Source organism: Triticum urartu, chromosome 2A (genome assembly GCF_056163025.1).
Source record: "Triticum urartu cultivar PI428250 chromosome 2A, HENAU_Tu73, whole genome shotgun sequence".
NCBI classification, from domain to species: Eukaryota; Viridiplantae; Streptophyta; class Magnoliopsida; order Poales; family Poaceae; genus Triticum; species Triticum urartu.
This window is the reverse complement of record NC_141874.1, coordinates 20,291,516-20,300,485: the sequence shown is the minus strand read 5'-3', so window position 1 is coordinate 20,300,485 and position 8,970 is coordinate 20,291,516. Positions and strand designations below refer to the sequence as shown.

At 46.6% G+C, this 8,970-nt stretch overlaps 1 pseudogene; it reads left to right on the top strand.

Annotated features, from left to right (window-relative positions):
• The first annotated feature begins 7,066 nt into the window (after nt 1-7,066).
• On the top strand, nt 7,067-8,217 carry LOC147982997 (uncharacterized; annotated as a pseudogene).
• Nucleotides 8,218-8,970: the final 753 nt, after the last annotated feature.

The following is an 8,970-nucleotide window of genomic DNA, read 5'->3' as shown; positions in this document are numbered from 1 at the left end:
TCGACGCCGACCCTCAAACCGCCCGCATACTTTCGTCCGCGCTGTCCGGACGTGTTATGCCATTCAACGCGAGCTTGTATCGAAAGCAATTTTTTTGGGAGGGGGGGGGGGTTGCAGGAGTCCAGCCAGCAGCCGCGTAGGACTCTGACATCCCCGGCCCACTAAAATCCCCCGTCGTAGTCTCATTCTCTTCCAATCCGTCCCTTCTCTTTCATGTCTTGCATCTGCAAATTGGAAGCAAAGTGGGGGGGGGGGGGGGGGGGGGGGGAGGGGTTGCGGGAGTCCGGACAGCAGCTGTGTAGAACTTTGACATCCCCGACCCACTAAAATCCCCCTTCCTAGTCTCATTCTCGTCCAATCCGCCCTTTCTCTTTCATGCTTTGCATCCGCACCCTCCTCCGACACTGTTGTTGTACCTTTATGGCCGATGCACAGGCATTGTCGGACTTTCGCGACTAGCACCGACGCGCCCGCTCACCTTTTATGACGGTACCATCCACCCAGGACCCATCTGGGGCCAGGTACACTCCGCCCCTCTGTCAACGACATCCATGGTGGACACCACGCCCTATGGTGTTCGGTCAAATGTTATTGAGCCTATTTTCTAATGCCTTGTCGTTTTATTTAGAATACGAAGGATGGCGGAGTACTCAACCATGGAGGATCAGTTGTTGTGCGATGTGCGATTGGCTGTATCCGCGGATTTCGTAGACATGACCAGAAGGGAGATCTTCTGGTAGTGCGTGCATGAGTTGTTTCACGCGGGAAAGCATATTGCGTCTACAACATGCACATCATGCATGATTGCAATGTGAAGTCGTTGTCTTATCGATGATACACCATCTAGACCAACGTCGCCAATTTACGTGGCGCGATTGATATGTTGGAGGCAAGGTAGCCATTGCGCACGGCAGCGGACGAGTTCGTAAGTTTTGCTTCTTCTTATTCAACTTGTTGATTGAATTATTCATTCACTCAATGTTGCTTTACACATTGTGTAACCCGTATGCGCTGCCATGGTGTACCACAGGATAGAGGGATGGCCATTTACGCACATACATTGTTGGATGAAGCTCATGGGGCAATATATATGAAACAACATAATTCGTTCATTGAAAACTTGTTCAACATCCGGTTAATCTAGTTGAATTAAACTATTATTGTGCTGGACTTATTTGCATGCAATGTATGGATGATTTGTGTTATTTTCTATCGGAACTTTGATGAATTTCATCGGGTTTGATGAATTCGTCTGCTTTGTTGAAAGCCGACTTAAAATGTACGCGGAAAGCATCGGATGGCTGGCTCCTGCGTCCGTGTCCGCGGATGGATGCGGAACAAAATTTCCCTTCCAACGTGCCCCACTCGCCTTCACCGCCTCGTCCAGCTGGAGGAGGAGGACGGCGACGGATTCGTCTCTCCTTCAAGCCTCTTTAGACGTTCAAATCACGTTTTTAGATACACAACGCATTTTCTCTACTTTCTTTCTTTCTTCGGACTTTGTAAACTGGGGCACGTTCCTTATGTTATCTTACTAGCACATATGCCTGTGCGTTGAAACGGAAGGAAACATGGCATCCAATCCATGTCGCACCTTATCCTCTTTCCGTGCGATGAATGAAACATATTAAGAGCTAAAGTGATAGGGCCAAAAATACCAACTATCATAATGTGTTCCCTAAACATTCCAATTGGCATGAAACATATAAAATTCCAAAAATGGCATGAAACAACTAAGTGAAGAATGAATGTCATATTAACCGCTATACCCTGAAGTCGGTCCGAACTAACTGTCTCATGCCCCCTATGTAGCTGCTTAGGTCTAAAAAATATATGCCTACACCTAGGTATCACCGTGGTTCAAATGATGCGAATTCTGGATTCTGGGTTTCTAAACCCAACTTAGTTGTAAAACTACAATTTTTTTATTGAGTTCTCAAATGGAAAGAACGTCAACACCCAATGTTAAACAACATTATCACACACATTTTGCAATGACGGCAATTTTAACAATTGAAAGGAGGAGCTTCTGAATTAAGTAAAAGATTGCATCATCCCTTCTTGAATGTTCTTTAGTGAGCCTAACAAACAAACATGGCACTACTTCACCAAGCACAGGATCTAGAATAATAGAGCCAAAAAGAGGCACTATAGATTTTAGATCAATTCATTTTGTAATTTTTAAACAGAATGGTTGTACTTAATAAAACAACATATAAGTAGGCTGACGTAAAGTACTTAGTGCAAAATATCCTCAAGAGCCGGTCATACAACACCTTTTTTCAAACCAGGATGCTGAGACAGAACCAAGAATACCACTCAAATCAAGCAACTGATTTTATCACAAAATATTGAAACAATAGCTCTCTAAATAACTGTACATCAATGCCACAAATAAATATTGAGTATAGCAGATGCAAACGGAAAGGAAAATGTAGTACAGGCTGCCTCGTCTAATTTCATCTTGAAACTCGAAGATAGAAGAAAGAAAGATTGTCGATTGAGTTGTTACCAATTAGAACACACTGATTTGTGCTTGAATATCTAATGCTTCTTTGTCCTTACACTTTCTTATAGTTAAGCTGAATTGGTCGACGCTATACCTGTATTATTACAATTGGACTACCATTGTTATGATACAACAATAATATTCTATCATGTTACCTGGCATTATCAAGTGAAAACAGAATGACATTTAGCACGAAAAGCTTAATCTTCTGAGCATCAATCTTTTGAACAAATGTACTATAAAGCAAGAGAGATACATGCATCTTCTTTTCCGATTTAGTATGCATACACTCAAGCAACACCAAACTGGGTAAAAGAGACAAATTTTAATCATATAATCTACCTGGAAAATATACTGTTTAGAAATAGTAAGCAGGAGCACGGTTAAACTGCACTATGGCCTTTCCTGAAGGCCATAGTGCAGTTTTTTTTCCGCAAAAAAAAAAAACTGCACTATGGCCTAAAAGCATCTAATCAAATCCAAGTAGAATAAAATAGTTATAAACAGATCCATGTAGTCATCCATATTTTTACCTACGTGGTAACCTCAATCTTCAGGTATTTCTTTGCATCATATTTGTAGAAATTTGAGCACTGGAACACACAAATCCATAGGGAAAGCGAGGAAGAAAAGAACACTGAAAGTGCACTGACGGCAGTATGAAAATGGATGTTGCTTCCCTGGGTGTATTGTCAGATTCAGTTCAGTAAGGTGTATACGAAAGCACGTCCTTGTGGACTAAATCTTTTTATGGGAAAGCTTGTGAACTAATCCGACCCCAGACATGCAGACTAATTCAGTGCTACTATATGCTGTAAACTGGAGGTTGGACCTGAGATGGGATCGATGCTAAGTTAAGCCGCTGCAGTGATGTGCTCAAGCAAAGGAGGGGCGTGAATGAAGAAACGGGCCACGTTCTGCAGAACGGGAACCTGTTGCAAGAGACGGCCCACCACGCTGGGGTTGAAATTGCCGACATACACCACCGTGTCCTTCCGCCTGGCCACTCGCTGGGGTACGCCTCCACTTTAGAGCTCGCCGCTCTAAGCTCCGGCGACGCCGACCCCGTCGACTTGCTCAGCAGCCATGCCACTATTGAGTTGTACGCCGTCGAACATCGATGCTGGGAGATGCAACTTGGTATCTAGGAGAAATCAACGGCCGAGATCCAGGCCACACCGGTCATGAGCATCGTCTGAATATGTCATGGGGACTACGCGGTGGCAGAGAATGATCGGGGATACGCCAGCAGGGAGCCCGAAATTCTTTGTGGATTCGTAACCATAAACAAGCCCTATACCCGTTGACATGTTGTGGGATTTGGACGGCGTCGCGCCGAGATCACGGGGCATCGTGCCGCCGCTTCTTCCGTCCAAAGATCCGATGGGTAACCGGCAGCGACTCGCAGGCTCGCGCTTGTCCGCCTTCTGCCTTATAAGAAACTGCAGTCTTTCCAGTCGTCGTCGAAGGCCTCTCGCTCGGCTCGGCCATCTTTGAACAGAAAAATCAGTTTATGAAAAACGTGGGATATAGCAGTGACTATGGCCGAGGCCTGTTACATGGGATCAAACATGGGCAAGGCCACGGCTGGCTGGACGGCGACGGCAAGGCCAGCGGCTGGCATGTCGTAACCTAGGAGACGTGGGGTGAGAGCCGCTTAAGGAGAACGTGTGTGTGGATTTCAATCGTGAGTTTAATCGTACGCTGTGTAGATTTGAGTCCATCTTGACCCGTCCGAACCGTTATGCTCTATTAAATCTCAGCCGTCTATCTTTATAATTAACGTATATAAAGAGATGACATATGGAGAACTATGAAAGGCTTCTCCCTTTAATATTAGGTATGGATATAGATATAGATATAGATATAGATATAGATATAGATATAGATATGTTGAGAGAGGGCACTAGCAGAGAAATTTCTATGGGGTAGAGGGCCATGCATTCATACATAAATACGGCACTCCTGCTACATCGATCATCAATATTAATTGTTAAATCTGAAATTTTGAAACGATTTATCGCACCAGCCGTTATTCCAATTAGTGATTCATATTCAACCGCGAGTTTTCTCAACGAGGAGTGTCATGTCATGGTGCCGTGGTTGTCATGTTAGCAGTTGCCATGATAAAGTGTAGCGTTACCACATAGTAGTGCGTATGCTTCTAGGGAATGCAATGTTTATTTAGGGTTAGAGAGTGGTTGTTCAAGTGTTAGAAACAAGTAAGAGATGATAAAAGGCATAGAAGTCATATCATGTAAGCCTTATATGAGTGGAGAATGATGTTTAGTAATTACAGCATCTATAGCCGGGCGACCCAAACTAGCCTCAAAAGGCCGGGTGGCCCGTCCGGTCACTGACCGGTCACAAAAATCTAATCCAAACAGGCACCTCAAACGGGTCTCAATCGCCCGGACTCACCGGCACCCCTTATATCCAGCCCAAATATGGGGCGGATATGGAGGCACCCAGGCACGCCCTCCACGCCGAAGTGATGGGGTCCCACGCGAAAACGCTCGGAAACGCATCGGTCCGAAGTTCGTCTCCTCCGTCGGACCAATGTCGTCTCGCGTGACGCCGCTCCGGCGGACCGCGTAGTGTCTAGCCCAGCTATTTAAGTCGACCGGCAGCAACCCTACCATCCACATTTTCCTTCGCCTGTCAGCCGCTACTGCCACTTTCCACTGCCCCCATCCGCCTAGTAGCCATGCCCCCACGCCGCCGGGTGTCGGTGTCAAAACCGGCTGATCTCGGGTAGGGGGTCCCGAACTGTGCGTCTGAGGATCGGAGGTAACAGGAGACGAGGGGCACGATGTTTACCCAGGTTCGGGCCCTCTTCATAGAGGTAATACCCTACTTCCTGCTTGATTGATTTTGATGAGTATAGGGGTTACAAGAGTTGATCTACCTCGAGATCATAATGGCTAAACCCTAGATGTCTAGACTGTATGATTTGTCATTGCCCCTACAGACTAAACCCTCCGGTTTATATAGACACTAGAGGGGCTAGGGTCGTACAAAGTCGGTTTACAGAGAAATGAAACTACACATCTGGCCGCCAAGCTTGCTGTCCACGCAATGGAGAGTCACATCCGGACACGAGGGAAAATCTTCTATCCTGTATCTTCACGGCCCATCAGTCCGGCCCATGTCACATAGCCCGGATGCCCGAGGACCCCCTTATCCAGGACTCCCTCAATAGCCCCCGAACTTGCCTTCAATGACGATGTAGTATCCGACTTTATGTCTTCGGCTTTGCAAGGCGGGTTCTTCATTACATTTTGGTTTGACGATAATCCGGCTCCACATTAAATATCATATTCTATTGATTCTTTGTTGCCTTCACCTCGGCTTCCACGTGTCAGATGAATGCGAACGACCTAGGTGTTTTTTTACAAATAACCCCTCGACCATGTAGGGAAGGCGTCTATTTAAGGAGATTAGATCTCAGATGCCATTCCACGCCATGTGGAAATCCTTAGAACTCGCCATAGGAAACTGTCCAAACGTGGTCAGCGCTCCTCGCTCTTCTTCACGCCCCCACGGCCTCCAAAAGGGCGACCAGGAAAGCTGCTCAGTATCCCGCGCCCATCTGAATAAACTTCAGATGCAGGAATATTTTCCTCCTGCGGATCTAGTCTTCGTTCGGGCTGGATTAACTTCCCACAATGGCGAAGCACTGGCGGAGAATTTCCCCAATCCTTCTAAAGAGGAGCGGGTGTGCTTCGTTTCCTTCCTTATGAGGGCGTAGGATTTCCTATCCACCCCTTCCTCAGAGGTCTCCTGGAATATTACGGCCTCCAACTGCACAATCTAACACTAGGCTCCATCCTGCATATCGCGGGCTTCGTTGCTTTTTGCGAGCTGTTCCTAGGATGTGAGGCTCATTTCGAGCTATGGCGGAAATTTTTCTGCCTCGTCCCCCGCTCCCAAAAGGGATCTATATTCGAGGTGGGCGGCGCCAAAGTATGGCGCATAGCTGGGACAGGATACCTGTCCGGCACTCCGAAGAAGGCATCTGAAGAGTGGCCCTCGGAATGGTTTTATATTGAAGACGTCGTTCTGCCAGACCCAATCCGGCGCGGTCTTCCCGAATTCTCTAGCACTCCCTTAAAGAAGCGCACCGGCTAGCGTCCCCGAAGCCTCGAGGAAGAAGAGAGTACGGAGGTCGAGAGGCTAGCAAGCAAGATCAGAGTACTTGCCAACTCCGGGCTGTCTATAATCGAGGTAATGGAAATTTCAATAACGTGATGCGTTCAGCTGCTCCAATCTAGGGGTTTTCCTATGTGGCATTACAACAGGGAGGACGATGCATCCCGTTGTCTAGGAAAAGGTCCGGACAATTTTGCCGCCCTGGCCACCATCTTAGCTGACCTTTTCAAAGGGGAGAAGGAAGACTTCACTCGCTTGAAATGTCGGGAAGGTTTTTCCATGTATAACCCTATCGACTGGGTGAGTTTTTCCATGTATAGGGTTGACACTGGCAAAATGCCGGATTGTCATCTCCAAGAGGATTCAGATAATGTGTCCGTCACCAATTCCAAAGTGGAGAGCACGATGAATCATTGGCGGCGGAAAGAGGCCATGCGCGACCCAAGTTTTACCGAAGAGGCATTCAATGCCCTCAGCTCTGCAGATGCATATATCCGAGCTGGTCGGGATGGACTTGCCGGAGCCACTCACCAGCTTTCAAAGGATATGCGGGTAAGAACTTTTGTGTAGATTCAATAATCATGTGCCAGTAGCCCCCGAGACTTGAAGTAGTTGGCCCAACTGATTTAAGGGTCATTGATATTATAAGGTACTCATGGCGAAAAATAACACACTGTCCAAGGAGCTTGAAGAATGTCGGACCAAGCTAACTGTTGTCTCCGCCGAACTGGAGAATTTGAAGAAATCCAAGAAGGCACCAGATGGCAAGCACAACAGTGTTCGGAAAATACGATTCTGTGCTAACAATGATTTTTGAATATTCATTGTTTTGTTTACAATAGCAGTATCGGCAGATCAGTTGGAGGAGAGGCTAAAGGCTGCTCAGGCGGACAAACAACATGTCGAGGGGCAAGAAACTGCTGGTCAACGTGTATTAACACGTACCATTAATGAGAAAAACAAACTACAGGATGCCAACATTAAGCAAGCCGAAGAGCTAAAGGATGTAAGAGCGCAACTGTCGGATGCCTTGAAGGAGAACAGAAAGCTGAAAGGCGGCATATTTAGTATGTCCTTGAACCTAACTTTCATAAGATCCCCTGATGGAAAGTTTTACGAGATTTGTTCCTGTAGGTTTGTTAACTGGGCGGTCCGAGGGAGAAGTGTCCGGATTTCAAGGTGACTTGCTGCAAGAGGTATCCAAAGTGCACGAGCGAGCTCGGAAAGCAATGAGGAACATGGCTAAGGCTTTATGGCCATCTGATTCTCCTCCCGGAATGATGGGGGAGCTCGCGAATTTATTCAAGGGAGCTCGTCTTCGTTTTGAGCTAGGGAAGGCATCAGCATGTCGAGAAGGTGCACGAGAAGCCCGGGCCATGGTGAAAACGCGGTATACCGGACTTTATCTGAATCATATGGCCCGGGTCGGACCTCGGGGACCAGACGGACAAGAATTTCCGGTTAGCTTGGTGTACGACCAAGTAAAGATAGCCGCCAAATTCTCACAACAGGACTGTGAATTAGACAGCTTGATAGATGGCATAGATAAAGAGTAGGTGTGTGTTTTTTATGTATCGGTACACTGTATCATCAAACTTATCTCCGGCCGAATTGTAAAACACTGTCATGGCAGACCTTCCGCTTCGACCTCCGAAACCAAAGGGTTGGGGTGTTTCCGAATACTATACCTGTGGGAAACACCAAGTATGTTCGGGCACCAGGCAATCTAGCCATAGTGCGTGAACAGACAAACTGTATTCTGGGAGTTATGTTATATTACTTTTTAATGTAAGAAACATCTTTCAGAGAGAATAGTTCCGTTAAGGATTCCTCTTCCTGGGTCAGCATGCATTATGTATGCATGCCTAAGCCGTGGTGCGAAAGTATCACATGAGTCTTTGTATTTTGATAGTTTATATTGCAACGAAGGAAGTTCGTCGCTTATCCGCCGACCAATTATTCCCTTAAGAACGTTAGCTTTCGGGTTCACCCGTCTGAGGTACATGTCCGGATGACCCGGTTGTAACAATCGCAGAGGTGCTCCCTTTATGCCCTAGCCAAACAAGCGGGAACGTAGGGCATAAGCACAGGAGCCAGGCAACCCAGCTTGGCAAAAACTTAAGTCATAGAGGTGCATACAATGGCGAACGTATATGAGCAAGTAACACATATATATGGTGAGCTTTATGCTCAAAATAATAATCTTCTTTTGAGAGAAGCCCCCAGTTATGATGGGGTGTGTGCATTTAAGGATGCATACCCCTTAAGTGTGCGGCTTACCCGAACACACGGTAGAAATTGTTAGGAGA